The following is a 19,286-nucleotide window of genomic DNA, read 5'->3' as shown; positions in this document are numbered from 1 at the left end:
TGTCGTATGGAATTAGAGGACAGCTTTTCTGTCTTCCAAGATCAGAACTGTGTGTTGCAAACACTGTCAAAGACACAAAAGAAGAGAGTGCACATAGTTAAAGTGATGGATGTAACTGATACTCAGAGGTAATTAGAACTATCACTCTCTTGGAATTTTTCATTTATTCCAGCAGTAGCCATAGATTATATCATCAAATCAAATATTTTTCAGTATTGCATTTACACAGAGGGTCAGGAATCATGTCAGTGTGTAGGCCTGCCCTAGTTGGGCTGGCATTAAGTACCCACAGACCAGTGCAGACCTGGTTATAAATGAGTTCTTTAAGAAGTGTTGAGTTCAATTTTGGCTTCTGGTGAGCTGTACTGATTAACAATTTCCTCTGACTTGCTTGAATCCTTGTTGTGTAGACTCTTGTCTGGGCTCTCATTCCCTGTGGCCTGCCTATTTTGCAAGTTTCAGGGTTCCTCTATGTTACTTAGTAGGTAAGACTTCCAATGACTATTGTCCTTACTTTGGAACTCTTAAGCTGTACTGCTCCTTGAATTGAACTGAAAAAAGAAAATTATTTAGAAATGCAAATCAAAACCACAATGAGGTACCATTACACGCCAGTCAGGATGGCTGCTATCCAAAAGTCTACAAGCAATAAATGCTGGAGAAAAGGGAACCCTCTTACACTGTTGGTGGGAATGCAAACTAGTACAGCCACTATGGAAAACAGTGTGGAGATTTCTTAAAAAACTGGAAGTAGAACTGCCATATGACCCAGCAATCCCACTTCTGGGCATACACACTGAGGAAACCAGATCTGAAAGAGACACATGCACCCCAATGTTCATCGCAGCACTGTTTATAATAGCCAGGACGTGGAAGCAATGCCCATCAGCAGATGAATGGATAAGGAAGCTGTGGTACATATACACCATGGAATATTACTCAGCCGTTAAAAAGAATTCATTTGAATCAGTTCTAATGAGATGGATGAAACTGGAGCCCATTATACAGAGTGAAGTGAGCCAGAAAGATAAAGAACATTACAGCATACTAACACATATATATGGAATTTAGAAAGATGGTAACAATAACCCTATATGCAAAACAGAAAAAGGGACACAGAAGTATAGAACAGACTTTTGAACGCTGTGGGACAAGGTGAGGGTGGGATGTTTTGAAAGAACAGCATGTATATTATCTATGGTGAAACAGATCACCAGCCCAGGTGGGATGCATGAGACAAGTGCTTGGGCCTGGTGCACTGGGAAGACCCAGAGGAATCGGGTGGAGAGGGAGGTGGGAGCGGGGATCGGGATGGGGAATACGTGTAACTCTATGGCTGATTCATATCAATGTATGACAAAACCCACTGAAATGTTGTGAAGTAATTAGCCTCCAACTAATAAAAAAAAAAAAAAAAGAAAAAAAAAAAGAAAATTATTTGTCAGAGTTGGTATTTTATCCTCTCTGTATAGTTTCTATTCAAATTTCATTTCTTCATAATTACATCTTTATTCTCAAGATATTCTAGGGCTGAAAAGTTTTGCAGCAACTCTTAAATCAGTTGATCCATAAGTAGTAATTCTAAAACTAGAAGTCTGAGGATTTTTTAACTTAAAATTGTATTTTGTTTGACTTACTAAATGCTTCAGATATCCATTCTAATGGTTTGAACTCATTCTGAAAGTTGCTTTTATTGTAGAGCATGTAATTCAGGCAATTCCCTAACAGGTAAATGTTCTTAGGAAAGAAAAAAAAAAAAAAAAAACAAGAAAAAAGAAAAAAAAAAACCAAGAAAAACACAACAACTTCTCTTTGATGGGAACTCAAATTCAAAGGCCAAAGTTTATTGGTAGTGCTTTTGTTTTTTAACTTTTCATGAATAGACAGGTAAGGCTAACAGCAATTCCAGGTAGATTTGACAATTTACCAGGAGAATAGGGATGACTTTGATGCTTTTGAAAATATAGCTAAGAACGGACATCTCAATAGGGTCATCATCAGTCAACTGTTCAGCTTGACAGTCTTTTTCAATGTTTAGTCAAGACTGTACTGGGGTATTTTTTCCCTTTGAAGAATCTTTATGATATTTTCCCTAGAGCATCTGCTTTTAAAACTTAAAAATAGATATGACATTCTAAATTTGGATCTCAAAGCATGTCTTAAACTTGGTATCAGTCCAATAAGTATAATTTAATGTGAAATTAGTGAGTAAAGCACTGAGAATCTTTTTAAAGTTTTTAAATAATCCATGAATTGCTAATATATCCTGAGCAGACTGATGCAGATACATCCCTACCTGTTTTCTCTTTACTGTGTAGCTCTCTCAAAATACTTTGACCATCACTATCATCATCATCATGATCAATAAACTCTAAGGCCAAATTACAATCATTGTGTGCAGACTTGTTAAAGGAAGTGATCTTTTTCTAGCAGGTGACAAGCTAAGAAAAATCTTAGCAGTGTAGGTTATTTCAAAATAACTGCATTACAATATGATAATAGTAATGGGTGCCAAGATCCTTCCTCCATTCCATTGTGAAGCCACAGCACAGCTAAGTAGAGGTAGCAAGTTCAGTTAACAATGCATTTTAATTGCCCAAGAAGGGATACACTCAGATTTAAAGGGGAATCCATAACCTGAATTACCAGCAGTAAAGATATAATAGAAAATTATCTAAATGAGTTGTGTTTGCTAAGAAGCATCTAAAACAAAACTCCAATTGTGGTGAAATTTCTTTTAATTAAATTGCCAGTTAACAGTAAATTTAATTATTATTTAATCAAGAACCAATGCATGTATATAATTATAGTGAAAATAATTAATAACTAAAAACTTAAAAATAAAATCTGTTAATGTGGTGTGTTCAGAACACAAATAGTAATACTTTGAAAAGATAAGTTTCATCATATATAATGAAATACAGCAAGAATTGTGGTGAGATTTTAGGATATTTAAGCAAGTTTTGCTCAAATAACCAATTAGTCACCTGAAATGATGTTATACCATATATCATCTCTCTCTCACACACATATATGTATATATATATATGAAAAGTAAAAGAATCACTCAGATGTCCATTTTTTTTTGCAACCCCAGGGACTGTTGCCCGCCAGACTCCTTTATCCATGGAATTCTCCAGGCAAGAATACTGGAGTGAGTAGCCATTCCCTTTTCCAGGAGATCTTCCTGACCCAGGGATCAGGAAAGAAACACTGGTCTCCTGCAGTGTAGGCAGATTCTTTACCATCTGAGTCACCAGCGAAGCCCATATGCATATATATGGGTTGGTTATTGGGCACAAGCTCCCCTGGAAAGGAAGTACCCTTCTGAATGCAGATTTTTCTTTAGCTGAGACTAACCTGTTGCTAGGGCAACACATCCTCCCTTGAAGGAAGATTCTGGCAGATTATCTCCATGTTCATAAATACAATTATCTGAACCAGTTTAACTAATATCCTTGGACAGTGTTGGTGAGAAGGAACAAATTAGAAGGAGAGACATTGCCACATTAATAGAAATAACTTTAACCATGTTAAAACTGGGAAGAATTCTCCGAAATTAAAAAAAAAAACAAACACAAATATTTAATAGTCTGCCAAACTTAACAACTTAACAAATTCCAAAGGCACTATTATAGTACTCTAGTATAAAAATTGATGTTCTTGTTGATAATCCTGAATCACCAAGCCAGAAAATCTATTTATCAGCTTCTGCTACTTTTGTAGAATGTTTTGGTACTTTAAAGTTTAAGTTCAGTTATCTAGAAATATTTTCACCGGTCTTTCTATCACCTTATGCTAGTATTTTCAAAGTTGGCCGTGAACCAGGTGAGGGTCAACAAGAAGAGGTGATGGTGCAGATGCTGTGGTACTTACTCTGAACCTGTGGACCACACTCCGAGGCTTGCTCTCAAGAGGGGCGATGAAGGACAAAGTCCAGAACTGAGCCACTTGTGAAAGGGGCCAAATCGAGGGTGGGAACCAGTTTAGGAATGAAAGACATAGTGGATGAAATGGAGGAACAAGAATTATTAGAGCATATATATACAAGGCAAATCTGAAGGAATTTGCAAGGCAGAGGATGGGTGTCCATGGGGATGTTTAGTACAGTCTACACACCAACTTGAAGAGGGTGAAGAATACTTTAAAAAGAGCTGGCATAGGACCGTACCGTGAATGATGCCATGCGAGGAAGCATTGTTAGTGTATTAGTTTCCCGAGGCTGTTGTAACAAAGCACCAAAAAAAAAAAAAAGTAGCTGGCATAAAACAACAGAAAATTGTTGTCTTGCAATTCTTGAGACTAAAATCAGAAGCCACGGTGTTAGCAGGGCTGTCCTCCCTCTGAAGTCTCTGGAGGAGAATCCTTCCCTGTCTCTTCTAGCTTCTGGTGCTTCCTGGCAGTCGCTGGAATTCCTTGGCTTATTGATGTATCACTCCAGTCACCTGGCTACCTTCTTATATTGTTTTCACATTATTTCCCATCTGTGAATGTCCAAATTGCCCCCTTTTTATAAGGGTACCCATCACACTAGAGTAAAGCCCACTCTAATGACCTCATTTTAACCAGATCATCTCTGTAAAGACTCCATTAACAAATAAATCTATATTTTGAGGTACTGGGAATTAAGACTTAGTGAAATAAATTTCTAGGCCCAAGATGGAGCCACTCCTGGTGGGATGCCATGTCAGCAAGCCAGAACTTAGATTTCATTTTCCCGTAAATACTTCCCTCAACCAGAAACACAGTATGTCCAACCAGGCAAACCCCAACTGCCAAGAACCTGTAATGATTTCTTTGTTCTAAATAAGGTCTGATATGCAATTCCAGCCAATCAATTTAAGCCAGATGCCCTTCCCTGATTCCCTGATTGCCTTGTTTTATAAAAGCTCACAGCCTTGTTCCTTGTTTTGTAGTTCTCTGGACTCTGGAGAGGGAAGACTGCCTGCTTCAAGAAGCAAAAAAATAAAACCTGCTTGGATCAGTTAAACGGTACTATTTGAATACTTTACCAGACTTAAACATATCATTTTAGGGGACACATTTCAGCCCACAACAGGAAAAGTCTCATCAATCTTACTCCATGTGCTTTAAATCTTCATAGAGTTCATTCAGGTTGTGTCATCACTCTGTCTATCCCTTTTAATTTTTCACTTTATAGGTTTTGTCTTTTCTGGAATTTTTATGGCGATTTAAATGAACGCTGGGAAAAGTTTTCCTGGAGTTGGTATCCAGATGCCTTTTTAACCATGTTGCTGTTCTGTTCTCTTGAATGGACTAATATATTTCATGGCTATTTGGCAGTTTCTCTTAATATTTTTGGGAAAATATTTAGAGGATAAATGGAAATCAGGTAAGTAAAAGTTGGGAAACGAGTTGAGATGGATTTGGGTTGTGTCACTGTAGAATCTCAAATCTCTTTACAAATCCCTTCTACCATATATTTCCTAGCTCTTCTGCTTCTCATATCAAACCCTGACTGATACAGTTGACAGAGGAAACAGCTTCAGGCTCTGAAAATCAGCTAGAATATATATATATATTTTTAATATCCAGCCCATCAAAAAAGTGAGTCATGTATGATTTTGAAGGACAATTTGATATATCACAGAAAATGATAAAGCATCAGAATTGTTGTGATCCAAAGCTGTGTTTTGGCTGGCTTTTTCTGGGTAGTTATTTCTCTTCTGTATTTGACCTAATAAAGTCAGGGATTTACTTCAACTAAGCCATTTGTCATGGCCTATAAATCTGTTCTGTTTTTGTTGCAGATACCATGTAACAAAGTAATGATTAATAAAAATATTCCAATGGACATCAGCTCTCTTAGGGACCTACAGTTTATTAATGCATGAACACATATGGATGCTTTTTGCTCAAAGACATTGCCTCTATTAAGGACTAAAGTGTAATTTTAAACTATAGCAGCTACCAAACAGCAACCAAAAAACCCAGAAAAATATGACTCCTGCCAGACTTTCTCTCGGAACAATACGATGTGACTAATAGTTCTCTAGAGGAAAAAATGCACAACAATGGCTATTTACCTAAGTAACATTTTATGCCAAAATAGCACAATGATTTATAATATTATAGGCCATTTCAGAAGTTGCTGCAGGATACCCCGTGCAGATAGTGTAAATTACAGTGATTTGTGGAAATGTAGAGTGAAAGACTGGAGCAATAAAGAAAGAAGAATAACATTCTTCCTTGAATCATGGGGGAGAAGCACAGCTCAGCACACGTCCCCAGGCAATTTTGAGTTGTACAGTGCATTGAAGTTCAAGTTTCTGAAATGTCAAACCTAAATGACGATGAGATTACATTAGGAAAAAATCAAGATGACAAGTGGGTCCTTTGATGCTGTGAATAGTATCTTCATAAAATTCACTTACGGTGTGGTCCACTGGGAAGCACTTCAAGCTCTTAGGTGAAGAGGGAAATAATATTGTTAAATATCTGAGGGGAGGGAAGCAAACCAGGAGAAAGAATTGGGCTGGGCAAAGAATTTTTAGTGTAGGCCTCAATCATGAGCCCCTTCCTGATTCATTAGTGACCTTCCAAAAGTTGAAGGTAGGTTGGGTGAAGTAGAGAGTCCAATTTGGTCTGCTGCCCAAATGCAAAGCAGAATCATATGTTCAGGAAGTAGAGAACACTCAGTAGGCTCACCCCAAGAAAAAGGAAAAGCCTCATGCCCTTCACAGGCTCTGTGAGGGCTGCCACATCTGGGTTTCACTCCTCTGGCCACATAATCCTGCAAATTAGAAAGTAAGGATGTGTAAGGAATGGGCAGGAATCATGTGCCCTGCACACACCTGTGACCTTTCTAGGTGCTTCTCTAGGCAGTTGTGAATATACGCAAGAGAATCTTTAAAATGTCTAAATCATATGAAAGAAAATGCAAGAAAGGAAGAAAAAGAAAGGAACTCCCCCCCCCCCTTTTATGTTAGGGGGACACGGTTCACATCCTCCTCGGTTTAAAGGGAATGTGACACTTTTAAATTTAAATAAATTTTGAGCACTTGCAGAGCAAAATGTTGGGAATTCAGAGTAATGTATCTGAAGAAAACTCAGGAGAAAAAATAGATTGTTGTCTAAGGCGCTCCTGGCAGCCAGTAGTCATAGTGTTCAGGAACAGTCACTACTGTGGGTCTTTGTTAAGAACACTCACTTATTCAGTGGGGTCTTCCTTCTAACAGGAGGCACTGAGATTTAAAGTAAGTTTGGGAAAGTGCTGCTGAAATGTATTTTCCTTTGCTTGAATGGATGATGAACCAACAGGCTGAAGAATCCAGTGGAATTTGAATCCTGGAGGTGAATTTCAATGGCTGGAAGAAGAGAAACTATTCATCATCATCAAGACTGTCTTCAAGTTGTAGAATGGGAATAGTGCTAGTTTCTGCCTGGTAGACTTTTGCAAAGATTGAACAAAATAGGGGATAATACAATAGAAGTCACTTAGCTTGATAATTAGAATATAGTCCACAGATGTTATCTGTCATTCAATTACTCTCATGAGAATAGAAATTCAAACAGAAACGTCATGTATTAGCCTTCTCTCATAAGGTTATGGGAGTAAACTTTGATCAAATAAACTCAAAGAGCTTGGTAGTAAGTGGAGCACAAATGGGTTTGTGACTTTCAGAGTGAATTTTGAACAGATATTAAAACACTAGGGCACTTCCTAAACTGGTGAAGTAAATGGCTTAACGTGCCACCCTGGTTAAAATTCTTGGTAATATAAACATTCCGTAGTCTTTCTCTATTTTATTTAGGAAAAATCTATTTTGAACAAGGAGACTCCATCTGTTTGTGAGTGCCTATAAAGGGAAAGAACTTTAAAGTTGGCAAGAGAAAATATTTTTAAAGTTCCGTGATATATGGAATGTGCTTCAAATAATTTTACCTGAAAGCCATCATGGGAATTGTTAATGCCATCAAGTCTGACAAGGATTTCTGATCTCAGTAGTTTTCCAAACTGCATGGTTGTTATAATGTTTAATTATTTCCTTGAAGAGTTGATTTCATTTAAGATGTTTTTCATTTACAATCAAGAGTTGATAACATCTTGATTATTTTAAAAAGCCATCTTTCAATGCTCATATGCTCTGCCCTTCCTGCCGAATATTTATATTTCTTATAAGAAGGACTGGTACAAATCTTACCTTGATCTTTTTGGTTAATATTATTAAGAGTTAGGGTTTCCTAGGTTGCTCAGTGCTAAAGAATCTACCTGTCAATGCAGGAGATGTAGGTTCCATCCTTGGGTTAGGAGGATCCCTTGGAGAAGAAAAGGGCAATCCACTCTAGTATTCTTGCCCATGGACAGAGGAACCTGACAGGCTACAGTCCATGGGGTCACGAAGAGTCAGACACGATTGAGTGACTCAGTACAGTACAGCACAGAGCTGATTTACAATGTGGCCTCCGTGTTGCAGAAAAGACTCAAATCGGACTGTGTTGTAGAGAAGCCAATTCTAACTCCATGCTGGAAGCTGTTTCTTTGACTTCCCCTTTGTTGCTTTTGTTATTATAATACACAATTATATGTGGACCCTACCCCTCTGCCTCACAGTAAACTGAAGTGCCTTTGTTCAGCTCATGGATAGAAAATCTGATGCCTGCCCACCTGTGAATAGCTACAACAAAAAGAAGAGATTAACACACCACGTCCAACAGCTGGCCATTAGGGGAGATGTTTTGCAAGACTGAAGACTATTTCACTTCACTTCCCCACTGCCTCTCCATCTCTGGTCTACCTTTAGACTTTAGTCTCTCACGGCTGCTCTCTCTGGTTCTGTAAAAGAACCTGGCTTCCAAGCCCCCGACAGTATGGTTACTCTGAGACATGAGTCTGCCATCTTCTCGGTCAGCTGGCTTTCCAAATAAAGTCTTATTCCTTGCCTTACCTCATCTCTCAGATTCATTGACCTGTTGTGGGGCAAGCAGAGCAAGCTTGGACTCAGGAAAATTAGTTTTATGTGACTCAGTTATACATGTACGTATATCTATTCTTTTTTCAAATTTATTTTCCATTAGGTTTTTACAGAGTATTGAACAGAGTTCCCTGTGCTATATAGTAGTTCCTTGTTGGTTATCTATTTTAAAACTCCCAATCCCCACCCCCCAACCCCCACCTTGTCCTTTCAGTAACCATAAGTTTGTTTTTTAAGACTGTTTCTGTTTTGTACATCAGTCCATTTGTATCATTCTTTTTTTTTTTTTTTTTTACGATTCTGCATATAAGTGATACCATATATTTGTCCTACTCTATCTGACTTACTTCTCTCAGCATGATTATCTCTAGGTACATTTATGTTCTTGCAAAAGGCAATGATGTACTGATGTTTAGTTGCCAAGTTGTATCCAATTCTTTTGTGACCCCAGGGATGGTGGCCCGCCGGGCTTCTCTGTCCATGGGATTTTCCAAGCAAGAATGTTGAATTGAGTTGCCATTTCCTTCTCCAGGAGATTTTCCTGATGCAGGGATCAAATCTGTGTCCCCTGCTTGGTAGGCTGATTCTTTATCACTAAGCCACCTGGGAAGCTTTATTTCATTCTTCATAATGGTTTAACTGAGTAATATTCCATTGTGTGTGTGTGTACGCATACACATGCACATATATATATATATGGTCAATGGGGTTCTTTTGTTACTTTCTCTTTCTGATCTTTCATTTTCAGTGCATAGAAATGCAACAGATTTCTGTGTATTTCTTTTGTATCCTGCAACTTCACTAAATTCATTGGTGAGGGCTAGTAGTTCTCTGGTAGCATTTTAAGAATTTTCTATGACCTGCTACTGCAGGTCATCAGCAAACACTGACAGTTTTCTTTCTTTTTCTTCTCTGTTTGCCATGGTTAGGACTTCCAAAACTATGTTGAATAAAAGTGGCAAGAGTGGGCATCCTTGTCTCCTTCCTGATATTAGAGGAAATACTTTCAGTTTTTCATTGTTGACTATGATGTTGGCTGTAGGTTTCCCATAAATGGATTTTATTATGTTGAACTATGTTCCATCTATGCTCACTTTCCAGAGAGTTTTCATCATAAAAGGGTGCTGAACTTTGTCAAAAGCTTTTCTGCATAGATTAGGATAATCATTTGACTTCTATTCTTAAGTCTGTAACGTGGTCTATCACACTGATATAAGACTGGGCTCCCCTGATGACTCAGACAGCAAAAAATCTTGTATTGCTCTAAGCTTCCTTCTTAGAACTTCTTTTGCCACAGACTGCCAGTTTAAGATCATTGCGCTATCATTTTATTTTGCCTCTATGTATTTTTTTATTTCCTCTTTGATTTCTTCAGTTACCCATTGGGTGTTTAGTAGCACATAGTTTAGCCTCCATGTGTATGTGTTTTTATTCTTGTAGTTTATTTCTAATCTCATAGTGTTGAGGTTGGAAAAAAATTTGATATTTAAATTTTCTTAAATTTACTGAGGTCCAGTTTGTGGCCCAGCATGTGGTCCGTCCTGAAGAATATTCCATATGCACATGAGAAGAAAGTGTATTCTGCTGCTTTTGGATGGAGTGCTCTATAAATACCAATTAGATCAATTAAAGCCTGTGTTTTCTCATTGATTTTCTGTCTAGGTACTCTGTCCAATGATGAAAGTGTGCGGGGTTAAGGTCCCTCACTGTTATTGTACTACTGTTGATTTTTTCCTTTTGTAGCTGTTAGTATTTGCTTTATGGGTGTCCTTGGTGGCTCAGTGGTAAAGAATCTGTCTGCCAAAGCAGGAGATGCAGGTTTGATTCCTAGGTTGGGAATAGCCCCTGGAGAAGGAAATAACAACCCACTTCAGTATTCTGGCCTGGGACATCCAAAGGCCAGGGAGGCCTGGCAGGCTACATTATATGGGATCGCAGAAGAGTCAGACATGACTTAGCGGCTAAACAACATTTGCCTTATATATTGAGCTGCTCCTATATTGGGTATATATAAATTTATTATTATTATAACTTCTTGGATTGAGCCATTGATCATTATGTAACTTTTATTTCTTGTAACAGTCTTTAAAGTCTACTTCGTCTGATAGGAGTATTGGTACTTTTGACTTTCATTTGTTTTTTTTTAAAAGATGATTATTTTTTTTAGATGTGGTCAATCCTGAAGAATATTCAATTTGCACATGAGAAGAAAGTGTATTCTGCTGCTTTTGGATGGAGTGCTCTATAAATACCAATTAGGCCTGTGTTTTTTAAAGATGATTATTGATCTTTTTTTTTTTAAAGATGATTTTTTAAATCCCTTTTTTAAAGATGATTATTGATATCTATGTTCTTAATGCCATTTTGTTAATTGCTCTGATTTGTTTTTGTAGAATCCCTTTTTTAAATCCCTTTTTAAAAGATGATTATTGATATCTATGTTCTTAATGCCATTTTGTTAATTGGTCTGATTTGTTTTTGTAGATCTTTTTTTCTTTCCTTCCTCTTTTGTTCTCTTCTCTTGTGATTTGATGGCTAACTTTACTGCTCTGCTTATTATATTCCTTAATCATTTTTGTGTATGTATCTATTGCATTTACCATGAAGCTTAGATACAGCAATCTATATATAAACACAATTGTTTAAAGTTGCCAGTCTTTTAATTTCAGAAGCATTTCCAAATCCTATATTTTTACTCTCCTCTTCTCACAAGTACTGGTTTTAATATCGTCTTTTTGTGTGAATGATTTCCTACTGTATGTTTGACTCTATTGGTGAGCTTTTTCTTTCATAATTTTCTTGTTTCTAGTGGTAGCCTTTTCTTTTCCACCTAGGGAAGCTTGTTTAGCATTTGTTGCAAAGCTGATCTGATGGTGGTGATTTCTCTTAGCTTTTGTTTGTTTGTAAAGCTCTTGATTTCTCTGTCGAATCTGAATGGGAGCCTTACTTAGTAGAGTAGTCTTGGTTGTGGGTTCTTCCCTTTCATCGCTTTAGGTGTATTTGTGCCACTCCCTTCTGACCTGTAGAGTTTCTGTTGAAAAATCAGTTGATAACCTTATGAGTGTTCCCTTGTATATTATTTGTTGCGTTTCCCTTATTCCTTTTAATGTTTTATCTTTGTCTTTAATCTTTGTCCATTTGATTACTATGTGTCTTTGTGGGTTTCTCCGTGTGTTTATTCTGCCTGGTATTCCCTGAACTTTCTGGGCTTGGGTGACTATTTTCTTTCCCATGTTAATAAAATTTTCAGCTAGTAGCTCTTTAAATATTTTCTCTGGTACTTTCTCTCTTCTCCTCTGGAGCCCCTATAAGGTGAATGTTGGTGCATTTAATATTGTCTCAGAGGTCTGTTAGACTTTCCCCATTTCTTTTTTCTCTCTTCTGTTCTGCAGCAGTGATTTCCACAATTCTATCTTCCAGTTCATGTATCTGTTCTTCCACCTCATTCATTCTACTGTTGATTCCTTCTAGTGTACTTTTCATTTTAGTTATTGTATTGGTCATCTCTGTTTGTTGTTTGGGCGGCCCTAGTGGCTCAGATGGTAAAGAATCTGCCTGCAATGCAGGAGACCTGGCTTCAGTCTCTGGGCAGAAAGGTCTCCCGGAGAAGGGGATAGGTACCGATTCCATTATTCTTGCCTGGAGAATCAGATCTTCTAGCTCATTGTTAAATATTTATTGTTTCTTCTCAATCTGTCTCCATTCTTTTTCTGGGTCTTGGAATCTTTACAATCATTTTCTGAATTTTAATTTTTCTCTCCATGTATTTTGCCTATCTCTGTTTCACTCAGTTGTTTCTCTGACATTTTATTTTGTTCCTTTATCTGTGACGTAGTCTTCTGCTGTCATATTTCATTTAACTCTCTGTAATCGTGGCTTCTATTCTACACGGTTGTAGTTCTTACTTCTGCTGTCTGCATCTTGCTGGACAAGACTGGTCTAGGGGGACTGGTTTCTGCCCACTGGTGGGAGAGCTGGGTCTTGTCCCTCTGGCGAGTAGGGCCGTGTCAGGGTGTGCATTTATCCGGCAGCTGCGGGCTCAGGATGACCAGGCAGCCTGTCTGCCGATGCGTGGGGCTGTGTTCCCACCCTGCTGGCTGTTTGGTCTGAGGCATCTTAGAGCAAGCAGCACTGAAGCCTGCAGGCTGTGGGGTGGGGCCAGCTCTTGGTGAGAAAGTAGGGTTCTCTTGGAAAGCTCATGCCAACAATACCCCGCAGAACCGCTGCCTCCGGGGTCTTTGTCTCTGCAGTCAGCCACAGCAACCTGCACTGGAGTCCCTTCAATACCAGCAAGTAGGTCTGACCCGGGGTCCTATAAGGTCACTGCTTTTGCTCCTGGGTCCTGCCGTATACAGAACCTTGTGTACCCTTTAAGAGTGGAGTTTCTGTCCCCCCCACTCCTATGGAATTCCTGTTATCAAATCCTGCCGACTTTCAAAACCAGATGCTCTGGGACGTCCACCTCCTAATGCAGGACACCAGGCTAGGGAACCTGACGTGGGGCACAGAACTTTCCCTCCTTTGGAGAACTTCTGTGGCATAATTATTTTCCAGTTTGTGGGTTGCCTACCTAGTATGGGTATGGGATTTGATTTTATCATGTCTGTACCCTTCTAACCGTCTTGCTGTAGATTCTTTTTTTAGTAGGTTCTGGTATTTGTTGTTGTTGATGGCTATCAGCTGTCAGCTGTAATTTTCATGTTTTCTTGGGCAGAGATGAGCTCACCTCACTAAATTTTTATAATTATTCTGTAAATCCTGTAATTATTTTGTAAGTCCTATAATTACTTTGTAAGTTCTGTAAGATTGAGCTGTTATGATCACTAAACAGGAACATAAATATATGAACATATAGAGAAGACGGAAAAGAATGAACTAACGTTAATTGGACAACTGTGTTAAGCAAGCTGCAGTAAGTGATTTCTATTTTTTTTTTTTTCATTCTTCAAAATAATCCTATGGATAGATATCTTTCCATTTTGCCTATAAGAAAACTGAGGTCTGTAAATAACAACATATAGGGCCGAGCTGGTTAACGGCTGAGGTGGCATCTGAAACTCTGTCTACCTGGCCTTTCATGTGATAATAAGATATGTGTAAGAGAAAGGTGGTTTACTATAACTGATTCATTTCTTTCCATTGGTTTTTGGTGAAGCCCTTAGCTAGGAGTGACTTATCATGCTTTGTTCTTATTATCTAGTTTTTGAGTCAAATGTTGCTCCACTTTGCCAGTAGCTAGGGTTATTTTCTATGATTGTTCAGACTTTTGCTTAATGCCTCTCTAGGCTTTGCTATATTTAAGATTGCATGCCTGATCTAAGGGTTACAGAAGGGTTACATTGGAAATGTGACTAGTTAATTTTATGAATCTAATAAAGCTATTTGGGTATAATATGTGCTATACTTGCAAATCTTTAAACGGACAGGGAAATTGCTTTGGTAAATTTTTTGAAATCCTCTATTAAATCATGCAAGTTTATTTTAAGTTGACATATCTTTCTAATAAATAAAGCTTACAAATATACCAGAATGAAACACTCAAAATAGGTCTTAGTTCAAGGGGGACGTGATTAGTGCAGCTCTGGATAAACTACTTTAACTGTGGTGCAACAAATTATACAAATGTGTGTAGCCACATCTGTGGAGAAATTTGATCATCTTTTTCAGGTAAATACATAACCCATTCAAACAGAAGATTATGTTTTTCTTATTAAAAATTACTATACACTTAAAGAATATATGTGGCAAGGGCTGTGACTATATGTACATGAATGTATTATTAGGTCTGTATATGGTAAAAGACTGAATCAAAAACAAGATTTTTTTGAAAATAAGTAGCATTTTATTTATACATTATAGATAAGTAGATAGTCATATGCATATATACCAAAATATCATTGTCAATTGGGCCTGGAAAATGAGTTTATTTCTTTAATTACATGTTTATCAATACATTATCCAACTTATCAGCTGAAGTTTAAATTGCTTATAAATTAATCTTACAATGAAAATTACTATTTAGAAGGACCTAAAAATTACTTCTCAGAGCAATTTGCAATAAATGAAACAATAGAATTTAAGTCAGAAGTTGGTGACAATATTTTTGTACTCTGTACTCATTTTATATTAGCAAATTTGACATAAACTGAAGTAGGTGTACAGAGTGCCATGTAAGTTTCATTTCTATCCATGTCTGAATATATAAATAAATACATAAGTATTGTACTTCTTTAGTCAGAGTATATACGGATTACATACATTTCAGCTAATTTTAATATTACTTTTAATCATTCACATGAAAAATATGTACATGTATAAATATATTTGTATATTAATGATTTGCTTTGTTTTGCTGTTATTAGAAGCATCAGTTCAGTTCAGTTCAGTCGCTCAGTTGTGTCTGACTCTTTGCGACCCTATGAACCGCAGCACGCCAGGCCTCCCTGTCCATCACCAGATCCCAGAGCTTACTCAAACCCATGTCCATCAAGTCGGTGATGCCATCCAACCATCTCATCCTCTGTCATCCTTTCTCCTACACCTTCAATCTTTCCCAGCATCAGGGTTTTTTCAAATAAGTTAGCTCTTCACATGAGGTGGCCAAAGTACTGGAGTTTCAGCTTCAGCATCGGTCCTTTCAATGAACACCCAGGACTGATCTCCTTCAGGATGGACTGGTTGGATCTCCTTGCAGTCCAAGGGACTCTCAAGAGTCTTCTCCAACACCACAGTTCAAAAGCATCAGTTTTTCGGTGCTCAGCTTTCTTCACAGTCCAACTCTCACGTCCATAGATGACCACTGTAAAAACCATAGCCTTGATCAGATGGACCTTTGTTGGCAAAGTAATGTCTCTGCTTTTTAATATGCTATCTAGGTTGGTCATAACTGTCCTTCCAAGGAGTAAGTGTCTTTTAATTTCATGACTGCAGTCACCATCTGCAGTGATTTTTGGAGCCCAAAAAAATAAAGTCTGACACTGTTTCCACTGTCTCCCCATCTATTTGCCATGAAGTGATGGGACCAGATGCCATGATCTTAGTTTTCTGAATGTTGAGCTTTAAGCCAACTTTTTCATTCTCCTCTTTCACTTTCATCAAGAGGGTTTTTAGTTCCTCTTCACTTTCTGCCATAAGGGTGGTGTCATCTGCATATCTGAGGTTATTGATATTTCTCCTGGCAATCTTGATTCCAGCCTTTGCTTCTTCCAACCCAGCGTTTCTCATGATGTACCCTGCATATAAGTTAAATAAGCAGGGTGACAATATACAGCCTTGATGAATTCCTTTTCCTATTGGGAACCAGTCTGTTGTTCCATGTCCAGTTCTAAGTGTTGCTTCCTGACCTGTATACAGGTTTCTCAAGAGGCAGGTCAGGTGGTCTGGTATTCCCATCCCTTTCAGAATTTTCCACAGTTTATTGTGATCCACAGAGTTGAAGGCTTTGGCGTAGTCAATAAAGCAGAAATAGGTGTTTTTCTGGAACTCTCTTGCTTTTTTGGTGATAGTGAATCAAAAGAATGTCTGGAGGTTATAAAGACCTTACTAGACCTACTGCCATAATTTATATTTTAAGATAACAGGATTAACCAGAAGGTTTTTTCCAGAAACTGTCCTCAAGCAGGATACATTATTGTTATACAATCCTAAGGAATGTAGAGGAAAAAAAGTTTGTCCTTTCCTCTCCTGGAGAGAATTCCAGACCCCTCTCTCCTTGGGGACCCCTGCACTTCTTATCAAAACTGCCTAGGAACTGACTCTCTCACCATGATCTTAGTTTTCTGAATGCTGAGCTTTAAGCCAATTTTTTCACTCTCCTCTTTTACTTTCACCAAGAGGCTCTTTAGTTCTTCTTCACTTTCTGCCATAAGGGTGGTGTCATCTACATATCTGAGGTTATTGATATTTCTCCTGACAATCTTGATTCCAGCTTGTGCATCATCCAGCCCAGCATTTTGCATGATATACTCTGCATATAAGTTAAATAAGCAGGTGACAATATACAGCCTTGACGTACTCCTTTCCCAACTTGGAACCAGTCTGTTGTTCCATGTCCAGATTAACTGTTGCTTCCTGACCTGCATACAGATTTCTCAGGATGCAGGTCAGGTGGCCTGGTATTCTCATCTCATTCAGAATTTTCCACAGTTTGTTGTGATCCACACAGTGAAAGGCTTTGATGTTGTCAATAAAGCAGAAATAGATGTTTTTCTGGAACTCTCTTGCTTTTATTCTGATCCAGTGGATGTTGGCAATTTGATCTCTGGTTCCTCTGCCTTTTTTAAATCCAGCTTGAACATCTGGAAGTTCACGGTTCACGTATTGTTGAAGCCTGGCTTGGAGAATTTTGAGCATTACTTTACTATCGTGTGAGATGAGTGCAAATGTGCAGTAGTCTGAACATTCTTTGGCATTGCCTTTCTTTGGGTTTGGAATGAAAACTGACCTCTTTCAGCATGTACATATGTAATTTATAGACTGTCCTTTCCTAGAACAGATTGACCAATGAGAGGACACGTAACACTTTATTTTATATAAATGTTTTGTATCTCTCCAGTTTTAATTTTTGTAAATATTTTGATAATTATGCTTTAAAATATATGTATTGAATTAATTTAATTTTAATTGAAGCATTCTTTTTTTTTTTTTATTATTAGTTGGAGGCTAATTACTTCACAACATTTCAGTGGGTTTTGTCATACATTGATATGAATCAGCCATAGAGTTACACGTATTCCCCATCCCGATCCCCCCTCCCACCTCCCTCTGAAGCATTCTTCTCTCTGGAATTATTTGAAATATTAAGAGTCTATAGAAAATTATCATGGTAAATTTCAGCATTATTATTATTGGTCTTTGTAATATGGAATGGATACCTAAGGTGTATCTAGAAACACAAACCTATAATATGCTATTGCTGACTGTGTAGTGGGAAGGATGTGATGCATACAAAATGTATATTTGAGAAAAAGCTATTATTTAAAACATTTTTAATTCATGTGAATTTCTCAAGGCTTACCTCAGCAATAATAACATTACTACTAGTAAAAATGGCAATTGAGTGACTATTATTCTGTGCTAGGATCTTAATATTCATTTTTAAATTTAACATTTGTAACATTTGTCTGAGGTATTGTTGCCTTTATGGTGTAGATTAGGATTATGAAATTAAGATTAAGTGACTTGAACAGGATAATTTTACAAGTTAAGTGCTTGAGAAGTGAGCAGCCTTCTGAGGAATGTCTAGAAACTGAGACAAAGCTTCAAATGTCTGTCCATCAAAGACAAATCAAAGACAAATATGCTATTGTTCTTGGAATGAACTTCAAGAGTATTCAGACTATATTGCCAAGACTAATCAAAAACATTTCACAAAGCTGAATTTGTGATTTGCTGGATTCTCTCTGGACATAAACCAGCAGATACTATCAGATCTTCATGCAAAATCTTGAAGATTACAGAAATATTCCATGGACAGAGGAGCCTGGAAGGCTACAGTCCATGGGGTTGTGAGGAGTTGGATATGACTGAGTGACTAACACCTTCACTTTTTTCCTTCTTTTTTCAGAGAAAATGAAGTTTTAAAAATTGCTGTTTTGCTGTTTTTCCCTTAAGATTCTTGTGTACGTGCATTAGTTGTAATGCAAGGTCCATTTTGATGGGAAATTATTATGATGTTACTTTGCTTTCAGTGCACAGCTTTTTACAAACAAAATACAGAAAAAAATAAAGGAGGAAATTTAGAAAAGGGGGAGAAAGAACTAGAAAATAAATAAAAATAAGAACTTACAAAATTGGAATCAGAAAGGAAATTGATCAGTATGAACTTAGGGCCTTAGAGAACTTTTCTTTGTTCAAAACTACTTGTGAAAGGAAAAAAAAATCCTCTAATAAAATCCCCATCTATTTAAAATCCATGAAAACTTCAGTAGTTTACGATGAACTTTTATAAAGATGTCCTTGGTTCTTTGAGTTTTAAATGTAAGTTTGGGAAGAGAACGGATCTGGAGAGTCTGTCGAATGAAGTGAAGGCATAGGAATTCCCAAGGGGTTATAGTTGGGATGGCGAAATGGGAGTCATGCAGATGAAGGTAGTTGGCTAATGTAGAAAAAATACAAGGTTAAATGTAATGATAAACCTCAACAAATTTGAGTCTACAGAGTCCAGAGTTTATAAAACTGCAGACAGGAAAATAGATTCGATTGAAAAGTTATAGCACAGTAAAGCTATTGTAGAGTGGCAATTTGATAAGAGCTATTAGATAAACATGTTACTTTTGTAATGCACTAAAGTTTTCAATTCTGGCTATTAATATTTTCCAGATGAAGTTGATCTATGAATAATTATAACTG

Source organism: Dama dama, chromosome 21 (assembly GCF_033118175.1).
Source record: "Dama dama isolate Ldn47 chromosome 21, ASM3311817v1, whole genome shotgun sequence".
Taxonomy (NCBI): domain Eukaryota; kingdom Metazoa; phylum Chordata; class Mammalia; order Artiodactyla; family Cervidae; genus Dama; species Dama dama.
This window is presented reverse-complemented; position numbering follows the sequence as displayed.